This window comes from Pyrgilauda ruficollis, unplaced genomic scaffold (assembly GCF_017590135.1).
Source record: "Pyrgilauda ruficollis isolate IOZ18807 unplaced genomic scaffold, ASM1759013v1 scaffold38, whole genome shotgun sequence".
Lineage (NCBI taxonomy): Eukaryota > Metazoa > Chordata > Aves > Passeriformes > Passeridae > Pyrgilauda > Pyrgilauda ruficollis.
Genome location: NW_024525267.1, coordinates 7,065,717 through 7,080,954, shown reverse-complemented (window position 1 = coordinate 7,080,954; position 15,238 = coordinate 7,065,717).

The window sequence follows — 15,238 nt, the reverse complement described above, 5'->3', positions numbered from 1 at the left end:
AGGAAAAAGCTTTGCAATCATGCTCGATTAGATTAGAATAGAGAGAAAGTTTCAGTTTGGGCATTTTGGCAGCTCTGGATCTCTTCAGAGCTACTCTCAGTGAGGCTTTCCAACACACAGCCCCAGTGGTATGGAGGGGATAAATTCATGTCCTGGTGCCACTTTGTACCCCAGTGTCCTGGCCAGTGCAAGTGTCTCAGGAGGTGGGGCAGGGCAGGAGTTCTGCCCATGGGATAATTCCCTGAGCACCCTCGATCCTCAGGGAGCTGCACCATCCCACTGGGGTGTATGTGACCTTTTAGCCTTCATTTCTGCAGGACAGCTAAATAGGGAAAATATTATTTTTTTTCCCCTTAAGGTTATTGTTTTTAAAACTTTCCTGTAATATTTTTATTTTGCTCATTCTTCATTAATTTTGTCAATTAATTGCAAACTTATCATATAACTGATGTCTATGTATACCTTTTTTCAGAATATCAAATCAATCTGATCAGATTCACCCATGGGAGGATGACTTTAGTCTTTCAAGAAAAGTTTTGTCCAGATTGCAAAACCCTTGCTATAAAAATTGTATTGGATGTGTGCACTTGTTTAACTGCACCTTTACATGAAGGAAGCGTGTGAGAGCTCTGAGCCAAATTCTGGTGCAAAGTTAGGAAACTCAGGGAAAGCCCAGGATGAGAAGACAAACTCAGCATGGAGATGAGCTGATCCAGCAAGTTTCCAAGGAACAGGAGCATACCCAAGGTTTGAAACCTATGGCTTTGGGTTTCATCAGTCATCTCATTCAACAAAGCCCTGTCCTGTCAGGGTATTATTTGTAAAATTATCCCTTTCTATAACTTTTTGTCCACCTACTGAATTTTTATGAAATGGAATGTTTGCAGAGACCAAGATGAATTTTCCAAAGGGCTATGGACTGGGATGCTGAAACAGATATTCCTATGTATGTATCTGATTGGGACACACATTTGTTTCCTCCAGGCCCCTAGGCCTTCCCTACATTTCATGTTTTAGCCAAGGGCCAAATGCCAACCCCAATTTCCCACTTCTACACTTTGGAAATCAGCAGAATCATACTGGATTCTCTGCAGTGTACATGAAAAAATTGCTTTTGTTCCTTTCATAATTTTTAGAACAACTCGAATATCTTCAGGGATTCAGTCAGGAAACATAATCTTGAATAAGATAGAAACAAGAAAGTCAAGTCCTTGTTGTATCTTCCATGCTATTTCCATCTCCAATGTATTTCCTCTCTCAAATTGCTTCTCTCCAGAGTCACACTCTGCCAGAGATAACTAGGTGGCAGTGAGTGAAGAAAGGAACAGCATTGTCTGCAGCTTTGAACCATGAATAGCCCTTGGAAAAACATCAGCAGAGAGAGATACAAGTCCAGGATGATAAAGCAGGTTGCCAAGTGACTGAAGACTTGCTCCTGTCTCACTGAAGTTGGCGGTGAACTCCCGTGGATGTCACTTTTATCGCTGCTCCCAGCCCGTCTTGGGTGCCATCCCGCAGCAGCCCGCGCACAGAGTGGGCAGAGTGTGGCTGTGGGGAGTTCTGTGGGGATGGGCTGGGTCTGCTCCTGGAGCCTCCTGCTGCTGCAGCTGCTGGGGCCAGGGTATCAAGCACCCACATGAAGCAAGGTGGGTCAGCTGAGGTTCAGCATCGTGCTGATTCTGTGCAGTGTCCTTTGGCTTTGTGACAGATGCACACACATATTTACATCATATTTGTGTATATCAGGGCCTCAAAGTAGTAAGGAAAAGTCCCAGAAACAGCTGCCATTTAGCAGTCCCCAGTGATGAAGACTGAGGCTCTGAACTCTCTGTTGATATTGCAACTCATCCTCACTCCTGGCTCCAGCAGCCAAAGCCACCTGGCTGTATGGATCCAAGCCCTGGTGCAGCACCACAGGCTGATCCCATATAGAGGGGTCACCTCCTCGCCCTGTACCAGACCCACAACTGTGCCTTCACCAGGTGATGGAAGAAAATTAAGCAATTTAAGGCCATTTTGACAGCTGCCCACTTCCCTACCACCCTCTTCTGCCTGCTTGGTGCACAAGACATGAAACACTGGGCAGCCCAGCAGCACAGCCACTCACTGCTGTCACTGAGAACAGCTCTCAAAGCCCTGCACCATGTCAGCCAGCAAAGAGAAACCACTTTATTTCAGTGCCTCCGAGGGGGCTGGATGAATAGCTGAGCTGCAGCAGCCTGATGGACTTTGGAAGGGGGTGGGAAGCAGGACGGGACATGCAACAATTTGCAGGGAGGCGTGTGGGGAAATGTTGTTGCAGCGATGAGGAGCGGGAGATGGAGTAACAATGGCTCCAGTTTACATTGTGCTGTGCCGGCGCTGTGATCTGCTGCCAAGATCAACCCTGGAGAGAGGAACTTGAAAATAACACGAATAGTGTGGCAAGAGAGATACCCTACAGCATATCCTGCTCCCTCGGACTTTGCCTTTGAGTCACAAGTGAAATATTGGAGCTATTGTGGTGAAGTGAAACTTAAAAATAGAAGGAAAAATTGCTGTTTTTTCCTTTTTTTTTCCCCTCCAAGGGGACATAGTTTTTGAATTGTGGTACTTCTAGTTTGAGTCAAGGAGGAAAACACTTCAAGGCATTGAAAGGGCTAGAAATCATGTCACTCATCAGCTGTGGCGTGAGAGCTGCTCCTTATCTCCATCGCCATAGCGATGCTGCTGGTCTGGTTACTCTCCCCGATGGTTTCACACTGCTCCTGCATTACCCTCCACGCTCGAGATCCTTTCAGAGGAGGCCTGGTAAATACCATGAGTCTTACAAAAAAATAATGCTGAAACTCAGGTGAGTTAGCAGCATTTCTGGCTGCACACGTGTATTACCTGCAGGGAACAGAGAGAGAGTTGGTGCCTGGGATTCCTGCACAGGAGGTGAACCTGAATGCCAGACAAAACCTGGAAATTCTCTTCTGTGTTTCAAGAGCAACAATCTGGAATCAAAGTGGGTTTAGGGAGTTGCAAAGTTTATATTTCTTGCGGGTTTTACCTCATTTGGATTTTTTTTTTTTTTTGTTATTTCAGGGATCAGTGGGCTGGTAAAGCTTAGGTCTCTCTGGGTTTTCTAAGAACTGCATTTATATGAATGTCAGATGAAGCAGAGCAACATCAGATCTGGTCACAGCCATGTGAATGCTGTTTACCTATTATCTTCAGAAACAGCACTGCCCTCTGTGTTAGGGCTGGCTGGGTGCTCCAGGATGCTGCCAACACTGGACCTCTTGCAAGTGCCTTTCTGGGAGCACAGAACCTTCCCTCTCAGCCTCTGAGCTTCGTTGGGAGTGGGGAGGCCAGTCTGGGATGCCAGCACCACCACTACAACCAGACAGCTGTGGACAGCTTCCAGCCATGCTCCCAGGAATTGCTGCTGGCCTTTGATGAGTGACTGCTGCCACATGGGGACAGGGCTGCTCCCCTACAAGGAGAGAGCTGCACTGGTTTGTATAAATATAGCACGTGCCATGTATGTCTGAGTTTACCAAATTCGGCCCTTTCCCACCAATAAACTGTGAGAACCAGCAGTGTCATAGTGTTTATGGCCAGAAGGGATTGCTAAATCTGGATTTACACACAGCACTGAGCTCAGTCACTCGAACCCAGTGGCTTGTTTCACTGAAGCTCATGTTGTTCTGAAGTCAGTGGGAGATGGGGCACCTCATCTCTTTGTCCCACAAACTGGTCATCACTGTTGTTCACTCGTGCTTTCCTTCTGGTTCAAAAATCCTTGTCCTTCTCTGCCTTGGTAATGTTGCAGATCCCAGAAGAGCTGAATATATGCACCTCTTCAAAGTATATGTATGAGGCTGTCTCTCAATCCTCTTTGCTAAAATTAAGGATGCTCTGAGCCTCTAAGGCCTGCCTTTCTCCCCTGCCTCTTACATCCATGATGGATAGCATATATCCCTGCCAATCAGCATCAGAAACCTGGTCTCCCACAAATGATTTCCAAAACTCAGGATGTTGCATCCTTTCCTCAGGCTCTGGAAAGGGCCTGTCACCAAACTTTGGGATAAGACCGTCCTGTGGCTGAGGTCCTGTGGGCAGCAGGTGCGGGGCAAACCTCTCCTGGGGAGGTGGCCACCCTGGACAAGGAGCTGATGGTTTCTGTGGAATGGTGCCCAAGTGCAGCGTTCCTCCAGGAGCTCAGAGGAGCCACCATGCAACGGCTCATTTCTGCAGCAGATTAAATCAGCAAAAGGAAATGAATAAAGAACAAACAACGGGGTTTAAAAGATGGAAAGAAAAGATAGTTTTTTTTTTTATCTATGTGGAAGCTAACAAAATACCCATGTGCTGTTTGGAGATGGCATGACTTGATAGATGTGATGAAAATACAACATGGGGGCAGAGAAACAACTCAGGGCCCAGCACTGCTCTGGATATGGGTGTTGGCATCTCAGACATTATCCCTGACCAGCCAGGACAGGTTTGATGACAGTGCTGTGGGGAGCAGTCTGTGGTGTTTTAAGTCTTGGAGAGAGGAGTATTGACTCAACACTGAAGGTGGAGCAGGCTCTAAGCATTAGTGTAGGGGCTTTTCTAATGCCATTAAAAAAGAAAAGGATAAAAACACCAACAGCAGCTGAATGCTGGAGGAACAATGTCTTACCATCTAGAATCTGACTATTTTGCGCATTTATAGCAATGCTTTTAGGGCCCGAATCTCTGAGAGAAAGTTCAAGAGGTAGGACTTGAGAGCCAGTGCTGCTCACTGGAGAAAGAGTTCTCCTTTCCATGTGTTTCTTAGCTCAACACCAAAAGGAACGTCCCATGCAGCCTTCATTCTGTGATCAATTTGGTGTGCAGAATGGGCAGACACCTTCCAGCTCCCCTCCACCCCAAGCAAAACCCAAGTGCTGCACTCACCTCACTGTGCCTCTGGCTTTGCCCAGGTGGAGAAGAGCCAGGAACACTGGTGCTTTGCACCAGGGACAGGGACAAAAGCCCCCTTGCTCCCTGGCCAGCTAGTGCCTGGCCTGGTATCTACTAGGACAGCACAATTAGCAGCTCACTTCATCTCCCATTTCTATTCCCTGGACACAAATAATGATCCTCACAGAATTGTCCTTCCTGCTACAGAAAGTTCTGTGTCAATGCAGGTCCTTTGTGAAGTCTTATTCAGTTCAAACATAGGCCACGTCCTGCATTTCTCATCAGAATGCACCTGAAATTATGACAATAAACAAACAAACAAAAAATTTTTAAAAAATGCCCCAAAAAAATCTCTTCACCCACAAGTTGCCAAGAAAAACCCAAGGCCATAGTCGATAACTCCAAGGAATTCTGAGGGACCTTGCTCACATTCACCAAACAAATTCCTTCCTGGGAATTATTAGCTTGGTTAAAAGTGTTTTGTTTTCCTCTGTGCAGTGTTGGGTCTCAGGTGACAATTTAAGAATCCTCTGCCCACAGATGGCTGACTCCAGTGAAGACGTTTCACCATTTCATCCACCAATCCACAAAATAGTCACTGAAAGGGGGCATTGTGTGGGGTCTGTTGGGTTATCAAATCATTCCTCCTTTAAAATATAAAGCCTTTGCACAGGAATACTCACACTTACCTTGCTGTGAATCCTTTGGTTCTTCAGAAGAAGAAACATTTAATATTTGCTGCTTTCAATCTGGGACAGGAGACCCAGAACCCTTCTCCTGCAAAGCTGTTTGGATGCCACAGAGCAGCCCATGGCTTACAAACATGACAAAATTGTCTTCCTTATGAGTAATAAATAATAAAAAATACCTATCTTGGGTAAAAGAGAGAGGTGATTCAGCAAGCACTTCAGCAATGGCTTGGGTGGCATTAATCAGCTCATGTCAGAGATGTTGTGTGTAGTCATCTCACAAACCAAGCTCATGGCAGCAGCTCCTGTACCTCTGAGTCAGACCCAGTTTTGAAACCTCCGGGTGCCAAGTTTCCCAAGTGACCTCAGAGTGGTTTCCCAAATGGGGAGTCAAGTGCAGAGGATTTGGAGCCCACACATCTGCAGTGAGACTGGGACACCATCCAGCTGTCGAGTCAGGGCTAAAGGGCTCTCTGTGCAGGACAGAAAGGCACAGGAGAGGAACATGTGTTAAAAACTTACTGCATAAGGCCAGCTTTTAGTGCAGCTCCTTTCTTCTGCCTTCCCCATTTTATCCAGAAGCTGAGTTCTTGATGAAGAATTAATGAAGACTTCTGAGAGCACCTGCTTGGCTTCTGCCCATACACAGAAACATTCCCAGGCTTGCTGCCTAGGCCTGGGCTGGTGTTTGGGTCGGGAGACAGCTGTGAGGGAGGGATGGCCAGCCTGCCTTTGACCTCAGCTCTGCCCAGCACCCCAGCTCTGCAGTGCTGATGAGCCAGCCCTGGGCATGGGCATTGCTTTCCACAGACATCATGGTGTACAGATGCTGTATTCCTGGAAAGCTCTCAGATTTTGGAGGGGCAAATGAGAGAACCTGTCTGGCAAGTGTTCCATAGCCCAGCAATTTGGATCCTCTCTAATCAGATCTCCCCTGTGTGCCTGCACTGGTCCTTCAGCTGTTATCCCCTCTCCAGAGTCTCCTTCCTTCCAGTTTGTGCTGGACAGCCTGCAGTGAGGCTTCCCAGTGCCAGTCTGACATTTCTGGGAGTGGAGCCACTCCAGGAGCAGCTGAAGAAAAGTACCTCAGAATATTCTTCTTTTCAGGAGGGTTTTTTTTCTCCCTATTGTGTTGTGCCATGAAAATTGATATCCCCTGGCTCACTCTGCAGCCATCTCCTGCTTCCACTTCTGCCTGCACTTCCCCAGGGATGGCAGCCAGGTTGTCTCCTGCCAGAGGTCACCAAGCTGCAGGGTTAATACAGCCACAGATCTGTAGCACAGCCCTCCTGAGCCAGAGCCCAGACCACAAACAGCCTGTTTGGGGCACTCTTTGGAGAGAACTTGGAGAAGGTGCTGCCTGCAGCATCCCCCTCACCAAGGGATGCTCACAGGGTCTCTGCACCCTCCTGCCTTCCACTCTTCTCACATGTTCCCCAAGGAATTCTCCCTGAAATTATATTGAGGATAAGTCACATGGATGCACGTATTTGCAGCAGGGACAAGAGCCCTGTGTCCTCAGTGTGGATACTGTGGCTTTTTAGTTTGAGATTGTCCATGAAGGGTGATGCTTGTTTTTTGGTTTTTTTTTTTCTCTCAGGCTTTCCCATTCCTCCCAGCCCATAAGTGGCTTCTGCCAGCTCTGCCACTCCTTGTCCCTCTGCCTGGCAGCAGAGCTGGTGATGACACATTTCACAGGTCTGTGGGAAAATGAGTAAAATTACACAGAACGAGAATTTCTTTGGTGACAATGTAGAGGGACACAAATTTACTTGGTTTTCAAACCTATCTGAGTTTGAAATCTTGTTTCCAAACCAAACTATAATTAAAAAAAAAAAAAAAGTTTGAAATCTCCTTGGAAAGATGCAAGTGGGACTTCAGATGTCAGAAGAACATTTTCCATCAATACAATCAATGTTCCTTATTCCAGGCTTAGTGTTTTCTGAAGTACACTGCTGTTTGTAATAGAATATGCATTAAAAATTAATGAAAAGTTGTTAAAAAAAATAAGAAGAAGGCTAGAAGGCTCTTCTTGATAATCAAGATAATATCTTGACCTTGGCAAGAAAATGCCAGTGCAACTTCCTGCAAAGTCACTTTTGGTTGAAAGCTACATGTTCCCACAGAAAGTTTGAATTTATTTAAGGAATGGCATTTTCTTTTCCTTTCCTCTTTTTTTTTTTTTTTTTTTTTACTGACAGATTAGGACTCAACCTGATTATTTGCAGGCAGCTGTCTAAATAAGCTATGACAAAAATGTCTTCTTGTGACACTGAAGAATGAGCAAAAGTATTTTTAGTCACTGAAGTGGATGTACTTAATATCACACATTTTCCCTATACACTTTTTCCAGTGTATTTCCCAAAGCTGCTGGGCAGCACATGTCTCTGCTCAGGAATTTCATCACAGGGTTTTTTCTCTCAGTCTTGGGCCCACCTGAGCATCCTGCTGCCATATTGTCCTATTCTCATTCTCTCTTTTCTGCCCCAATGTGAGTTGATTGCTTCTTCCCCCTCTTTTGTCAGCCTGATAACCTTTTCAGGATCCCAGCCATTTGTTCACAAAGTATGTATTGGTGCCCACAGGCAAATTTTAAGTCCCTAAATCCCCTCTTAGATGCCTCAGTGGTGCATTGAATGTGGTTCAATAGCCTCTTAAGAAACAGACCCTCCATAAAGAGCCAGGGGACAGTCACATCCCCTTCTTTCCGCTGCAGTTTGCCCTCCAGGATGAATAGGAGCATCCCAGCTTGCAGCTGATTATTTTTTTAACACTTGGAGACATCTGCCTGGGAAAGAAACTGCCTCCCTGGGCTCTGCACGTGTTTGTGCATCAGATGTAAGTCAATGGAGGGCAATTCTCCAGAACAGATCCTGGGCATATGTGTGAAAGAAATTGCAGGGAGGCCCTGATGGAGCGAGGAGAGAGGCCCAGGAATGACCTTTTCCAGAGAAGGAGGAGGGGGAGGGCAGTGAAGAAGAGGAGTGGAAGCCAGTTCAACCACAGTGCCCTTTCTCCTGCAGAAAGGAAAGGCAAATGAAGATGTGAGTGGGGGGAAACCCTGCATTCATTCCCAAAGATAGGGCAGACCCAGTGCCTGAGTTACTCAAGCCCTGCAATTTTCTCCCCATCTTTGTGCAAACAGCTTGTCCCTTGCTTACCATGTCCCCCTGTGGCTCAGCCACCATGGCAGGGCTTGGCAGTGGCTTTCCCTGCCCACATGGCTTGTGCTCACACACAATGCCACAAAGGAATCTTATAAAAGCTGGAGCAGGGACGGTGTTTGGCCCTCCAACCCCTGACCCTCCAACAACTTGGTTAATGATTGTGGTTATCAGATGCACTGGCTCAGCAGTGCATCCATCACTGGGCTGACAGGATTCAATCTCACAAGGGGAGGCACTGTGCAAACACATTCAATCTCAGCCCGGCCAGCCCCCAGCATGCCTCTGCCCCTAAATCCAAGAACAAACAGAGAGTTTCCAGGGGGAGAGCTGCTGTGATTTATTGTAAAATAATAGACAAGATGGACCTGTTGATGCTGTCAATGCCTCAGAGTCAGGAGCAGCCCATAAGATGCAGCTTAGCTGTTGATGCTCCTTGCAGCACACTGAGAGGAGGGCAAACAAGCAGTGGTGCTTCTCTTTCCATGACAGTATTTGCCTGCTCCTCTGCAATATTTTACTTGCTTTACTGGGTTCAATCCTGCAGCCCAAACCTGAAGCCAGCAGCTTGCTTTGCAGAACCTCAGGTTATACCTTGCATCTGTACTGTTCCAATGTCCCAGCTCTGCACTAAAGCCTCCTGCCTCATTTGTTTTCAGTCCCTGTCCAGGACGCTGTGACCCCCTCTCCCCATCCTGACAGTTCTTCCACCCATTTTCAATAGATTACTCTGCAATAAATCACAGCAGTCCTCACATGATGGAAAACTGTTTGTTCTTGCATTTGGGGGAGGTCCATAAAGATGCTGTCAGCCACAGCAGCCCCAGGGGTACCGAAGGGAAGAAGATACAACTGGTGCTGTGACAGCAACAGTCCTGGGTCAGTTCACTCATACTTGGACCCAGCACAAAGCTTGCAACTGCTGGCTTGTCCCTGTATTTTTGAATATCACAGTATTTTCACAGTGAGAAAGGTCTGAGGCAAAACACTGAAATGTATTTGCTGAGCTCAACAGCTTTTTTTCTAAGAGGCTTGGAAAAATCTGGAAATATTTCCTCTGAAGAGGCAGTGCAGAAACAAGCCTGAACCCAGAGTTTCTAAAGACCAACCTCTCCTTCTGCTCAAATGCCATCAGAAATTCCCACTCCTGTTTCATTTTCTTGCCTCATCACGTCACACGTGCATGGAGCTGACAGCAGGGAAGCACTGGGCATATCTCAGAGCGGGAGTTTCCACCTTCACAACTGTTCCATGTGGAAAAGGAGAGGTCCAGATGAAGCACCACCAGACCCTGGCTGCCCAGGAGCACCAGGAGACAACTGACCACAAAGTGGGGCATGCATTAACCAGCTTGGTGTGCCTCTGTTTTGAATAGCAATTATGTCAAATATGGCCAGAGTTAATTAGCTACTCCTGGTTGCCACTGCCTGGAACAGGCCACCCTCTGTGACAAGGGCTGAGTACAGAGCAGACCTGGCACTTGCCTTCACTCCTGATCAGAAACTGGGCAGGCAGCACCAGGCAGGATTTGGAGGGATAGAAAACACTGTGGTGAAGTTTCTATCTTTTCTTGGATCCCTCAAGCAGTCCAAAACTTTGGCTCAGCTTTTTCCAAGCTCACTCCTAAGCAGATGACATGAGCACAGGAAGGCTGGCTGTAGGATAAGGCAACACAGGCAGATCCTGGCTGATGGGTGCTCTCGAAAGTGCTCCATGCCAAGGCATTTTGATGCTCCCTGGGCAGGCTCATGGGTAGCCAAAACCCCCTTCCCTGGGGTTTGCAACATGACCAGGTCCAGTTTTTGTATGCAGTGCTGCTTGAATGGAGCAGCTGGCCTCAGATTTGGAACTCCAATGAATGCACAGGATTTCCCCTGCACTTCTCCCTTCTCTCCATGCTTTTGTGGGATCCTTAGGGAAGCAGATCATGGCTGTCAGCACAGGGAGGAGAGCCTGATCCATTTCTGGGCAGCAATGCTGGTCTGGAGTCCCTGGTCCCACGCTGGCAGGGTCCCCAAGGATCCGCTGTGCTGGGGAAGCTGCACGGCAGCGCTGCGTGATAAGAGCAGATAAGAGAGTTCCTGCTCTGATTGCAGCATGACCAAACAAGTTTCCTGATCCCATACCTACGGCAGCCGCTCCTTGAGACAATACTGTTATCCCAGGAGGGAATGTGCAGGCAAGCAGGAGCAAACCAGAGCAGCAGGCCCTGATGCCCCGTGGCAAATAAACGTCACGGTGTACCCTCATCCTGGGCAGGGTGCAGACTCAGGGACTCAGGCAGGGAGATTTCCAGTGGAAATATCCTGGCAGGGCATCAGGCTTGGAAGAGGCTGGGAGAGGAGAGCTACAGTGAAAAGAGAACAGGATGTGAACCAATGTGGAAAGTATGACAAAAAGCAACTAAGATTACACGGCAGCAGTTTCTCTGTGCCTAGCAGCAGTTTGCAGTTGGGTGCCACAGGGGAGCTGAGGCTCACAGCAATGCAAATGTTCTTCACTCCACCAGCTCTCCCCAGCTCCTCTGGGGATGCCATGACTGCACCATTGGGGTGGTCCAACACATCCTGAGTAGCTCCAAACCACTATGGCCTGACCACCTAGTCCAGGAAAGCTCTCTGCAGCTTTGCATGTGTGCTGGGGGCTTTGTTGGCTTGGCTGCCAGGGAAAAAAGCCTGTCTGTCAAACTGGATCAAGCTCTTTCACTGCAGTCCCTGCTGTCTCAGGACAAGCAAGGCTGGGGAATTCTCAGAGATGGACTGTCCATTTGCATGGGCACTGAGCTGGGAAAATGCTCTTACTCATCATTATCAGACTGATACTGGAATTTTAGGGTAGACGATATGCTGACCTGTGGGGAAAGACTTTGATGAAAGTCCCCACAGGGTTTCATCTCCCTGGTTTCCCTTGAGTCATTGAGGGAAATCATCACTCTCCTTTTAAGTGATCACAGGGGTTTCTGGTAATTCATAGTGTGCTTAGGTGCTGTCCCAGCAGCAGACTGAAGCAGAGCTCCAGACCTGCTCAGGACTGTGCCTCTCTGGTCTTTTCTGTACTTGAAGGAAAATTATCTGATTTTAGGAGCAGACCTGTCGAGATCCTGAGGTATATTCAAGCCCTAATGTAAGCACACAGACACCATGGGATCCTTATCATGTTTATATGGCAGTGAAGCCACTAGGGCTAGGCCAGCTGGGAACTTGGAGCACAAGTCTGAATGAGGAGCAGCTGTGGAATCTGGGGTTGTTCAACCTGAAGAAAAGACGGCTAAAGGGGGAGCTTATTGCTCTCTACAACTACCTAAAAGGTTGGAGATAGGGGGAGAGTCTCTTCTCCTATTTAACAAGTGATAGGGTGAGAGGACATGGCCTCAAAGTTGCACAGGGGAGGTTTAGATTGCATATTAGGGAAAATTTCTTCACTTAAAGGGAGATGAACCATTGGAACAGGCTGCCCAGGGAAGTGGTGGAGTCACCATCCCAGGAGGAATTTAGAATACGTGTAGATTCTAAATGGCAGCTGGGGACATTTTAGTGGTGGCCTTAGCAGTGCTGGATTAATGGTTGGACTTGATGATCTTAAAAGTTTTTCCCAACTTTAATGATTTTACAACTTTGTGAAACCAAGGCAAACACAGCCCAAGCAAGACCCATGCCCGTGTGACTCGGTGTACAGCTGAAGGTGGTTGATGAACCTCTTGTTTTCACAATCCCAGTGAGTCTGTGCTGATTTATTTGGGTGCCCAACCTTCAGCCTGGACAAACAGCACCACAAACAGCACAAACAATCATGCCAGGGTGTGCATCCAGCACGTGCAGCTGGGACAAAGGAGCACACAAGGGCCTGTTAGACCACGGTATTTAGCAAAGCCCACAAGAAAGAGCTTTCCAGCTATCTCAGAGGGTTCATTTGCATTGGAAAGCTGGTTTCCTCCTCTGAACTCTTCCTGGCCTGCCTGAACAGTGCCACCCCAACAGCTCCACAGGAATGTTTTAATGGGGACCACTGGATAACACTTTGCAAGTCAGAAAGGTGACCAGAAAAAACACCCTGAAGTTATTTTTTCCCCCATTAAGAGCTAATTTGCATACACAGGGATCACCAGGGGTTTCTGCTGGTCATCAAGCTGACTTCTGCAAGGGACTCATGAGGCAGAGACAATCTTTTCCCCTCAGAAGCAGTGAAAATTCTCTGGTAAATACCTGTGCAGCTGTCCTGAGGTAAAATGGTTGAACAGAGGCTTTTTCAGGAATCTCCATGGGTTGCTTAGTTCTGTGGACACCTGCTGGGTGAGGTACCTCCTTTCATCCTGAGAGCTGGGTCAGCAATTGTGGTAGATCTTCCCCTGGTGTTTTGTCTCTTGGGAATTGCACCTCGGCAAGGGGCTGGGAGGTCAGAAGAGCAGAAAATCATGTGTGTCATTTGGCCAGCTCAGACCCAGGAGATGAGGAGGTGTGTGGAAGTAAAACACATCAAGGGAAGACTCAGATGGTGGCAGTGATTTCTACTTTACTGAGGAACCACCTGCCGAGTTTCCAGATCCCTACCACTGCTCAGCAGACAGGCAACTCTAGTGTCAGAAGCTTAGCAATGGTAATTTATCATGTTTGAAGGTGCATAGGTCTCTCTAGATGTAATTAAGTGCTCTCTCACAGGAAGGGACTATTGCTAAGCCTTGCAGGCATGTTTACTTGACCACAGAAGGCCCTCATCAGAACATCCAGTACTAATATATTATCACTAATGATGACAACCAACAATTTCTTCTCCACATGAATTACAATTACACATTCTTACTTGGCTGGAGAGTCCAATTATCCACAAGGAAATTTTTTCTCTCATACAGGACAAGAAATATTAGCAATACCTACCCTTTTTTTTTTTTTATTTCACTCTTTGTTTTCCACCTCTAATTTGTTTCAAATTATTTCCAGCATTATTAGATTGGTATGAATGATCATCCACCACTTTTTCACGAGCTCCATGTGCCTTTAGATTTTCCACATTTTTACAGTAAGCCTTAAGGCAATCCTTGATCTCTAACCAGCCACCACAACAGAGTTTACCAATCTTTATTTCATCACCAAACACTTCTTCAGCACAGCATTTGGCATCTGAACTACATGTCCTCTCACCTCAATTTCACCTTCACAGTGTTCCTTCTCCAACAAGCACATTTTAAGGACCACTGCCCTGGTGTCCCATGATACGTCCTACACTTGACATAACAAATTGCTCCATAAAGATCATAGGAGGCTGGAGCAGTTTGGAGGAAGGCTGCTTATCTCAAAGCAGCCCAGTGAGCTCCATGGAGGAGGCTCTTCCCCATGTGTAGTAGTGATACTGTGACAGAGCCTCCAAAAGCAGTGCCTTAGGAGGCCTGTGACCCAAAGGAACAGCAGCACCTCTTACCTCTGTTGGAGGTGGAATGTGTTAAGAGGCACTGGTGTGAAGGAGTTTTGACTACACCACAAAATGGGTGAGCTGACACAAGAAGGAGGCACTAGGAAGGCCTGAAACTGCAGGAGAAAGTCATGGCAATCTCAGCAGCCTCTGACAGGCAGCACTGATTCCCTGGGCTGATGTGGGGCAATGGGGAAGTCTTGTGTTATCTGGGCTTAAACCACTTCCCCAGCTCCTCTGTGAATCATGTCCTGAAGGGCACAGCCCAAAGTTCAGCAGTGCCTGCTGCCACATCCCTCTGGCTGGATGGCTGGACTGCTCCTGTGGGAGGACAGAGGGCTGGTACCACCCAGGGAAAGCACATCAACACCCAGCATGGCAGCCAGCACCTGGTCCAACCTCCCTGTCCCTGGTAATGAAATCTCTTCTGAACAAGATTTGCCTCCCTGTATTTGCAAGACAATCTCCAGGGAAGTCAGACTTGCTCTGGTACACTGCTCCATCACTCATCTCTTTCCATCTGAGTGATGGAAACACAAGTGTGTCTCCCTGTGACCAAGCTGTCTTCTGCTGTGATGCAGAGCCCACATCTCAGGTGTGCTCTGAGAGGTAAACCCGCACTTAGGTTGTGTGGATGCTCATTCTAGGCCTCTCCTAGTAAAACTCCTCTTTTATTTCTATCTTCCCCACCACCCCCAAATTGTTATATGACCAAAAAAGTGCTTAATCAAGGAAACTGGAGCAGCACTGGACCCATTGCTTGTTTTACCCCACATACTGTTTTGAGGTGTTGAAGAGAGCTCATCTCTGAGGGCAGACTGAGGTTTATGAGCCCCCAACACCCCTCAGCCACAGCCAATATTCCACCAGTGTTACACTCTGTATTCCAACGATTTTGCTGCATCTTGTTAATCAAACCCGCCTATCTAACACTTCCTTTATCGACAAAACTCCACAGCCACTTCCTGCGTCATTCCCACTTTAATGCACTGAAACCTGCTGGACACTCCTCCTGATTTCAGCCGGGCAGCTGGCTCTGACCCTCAGACACCAGGGCATTGCAAT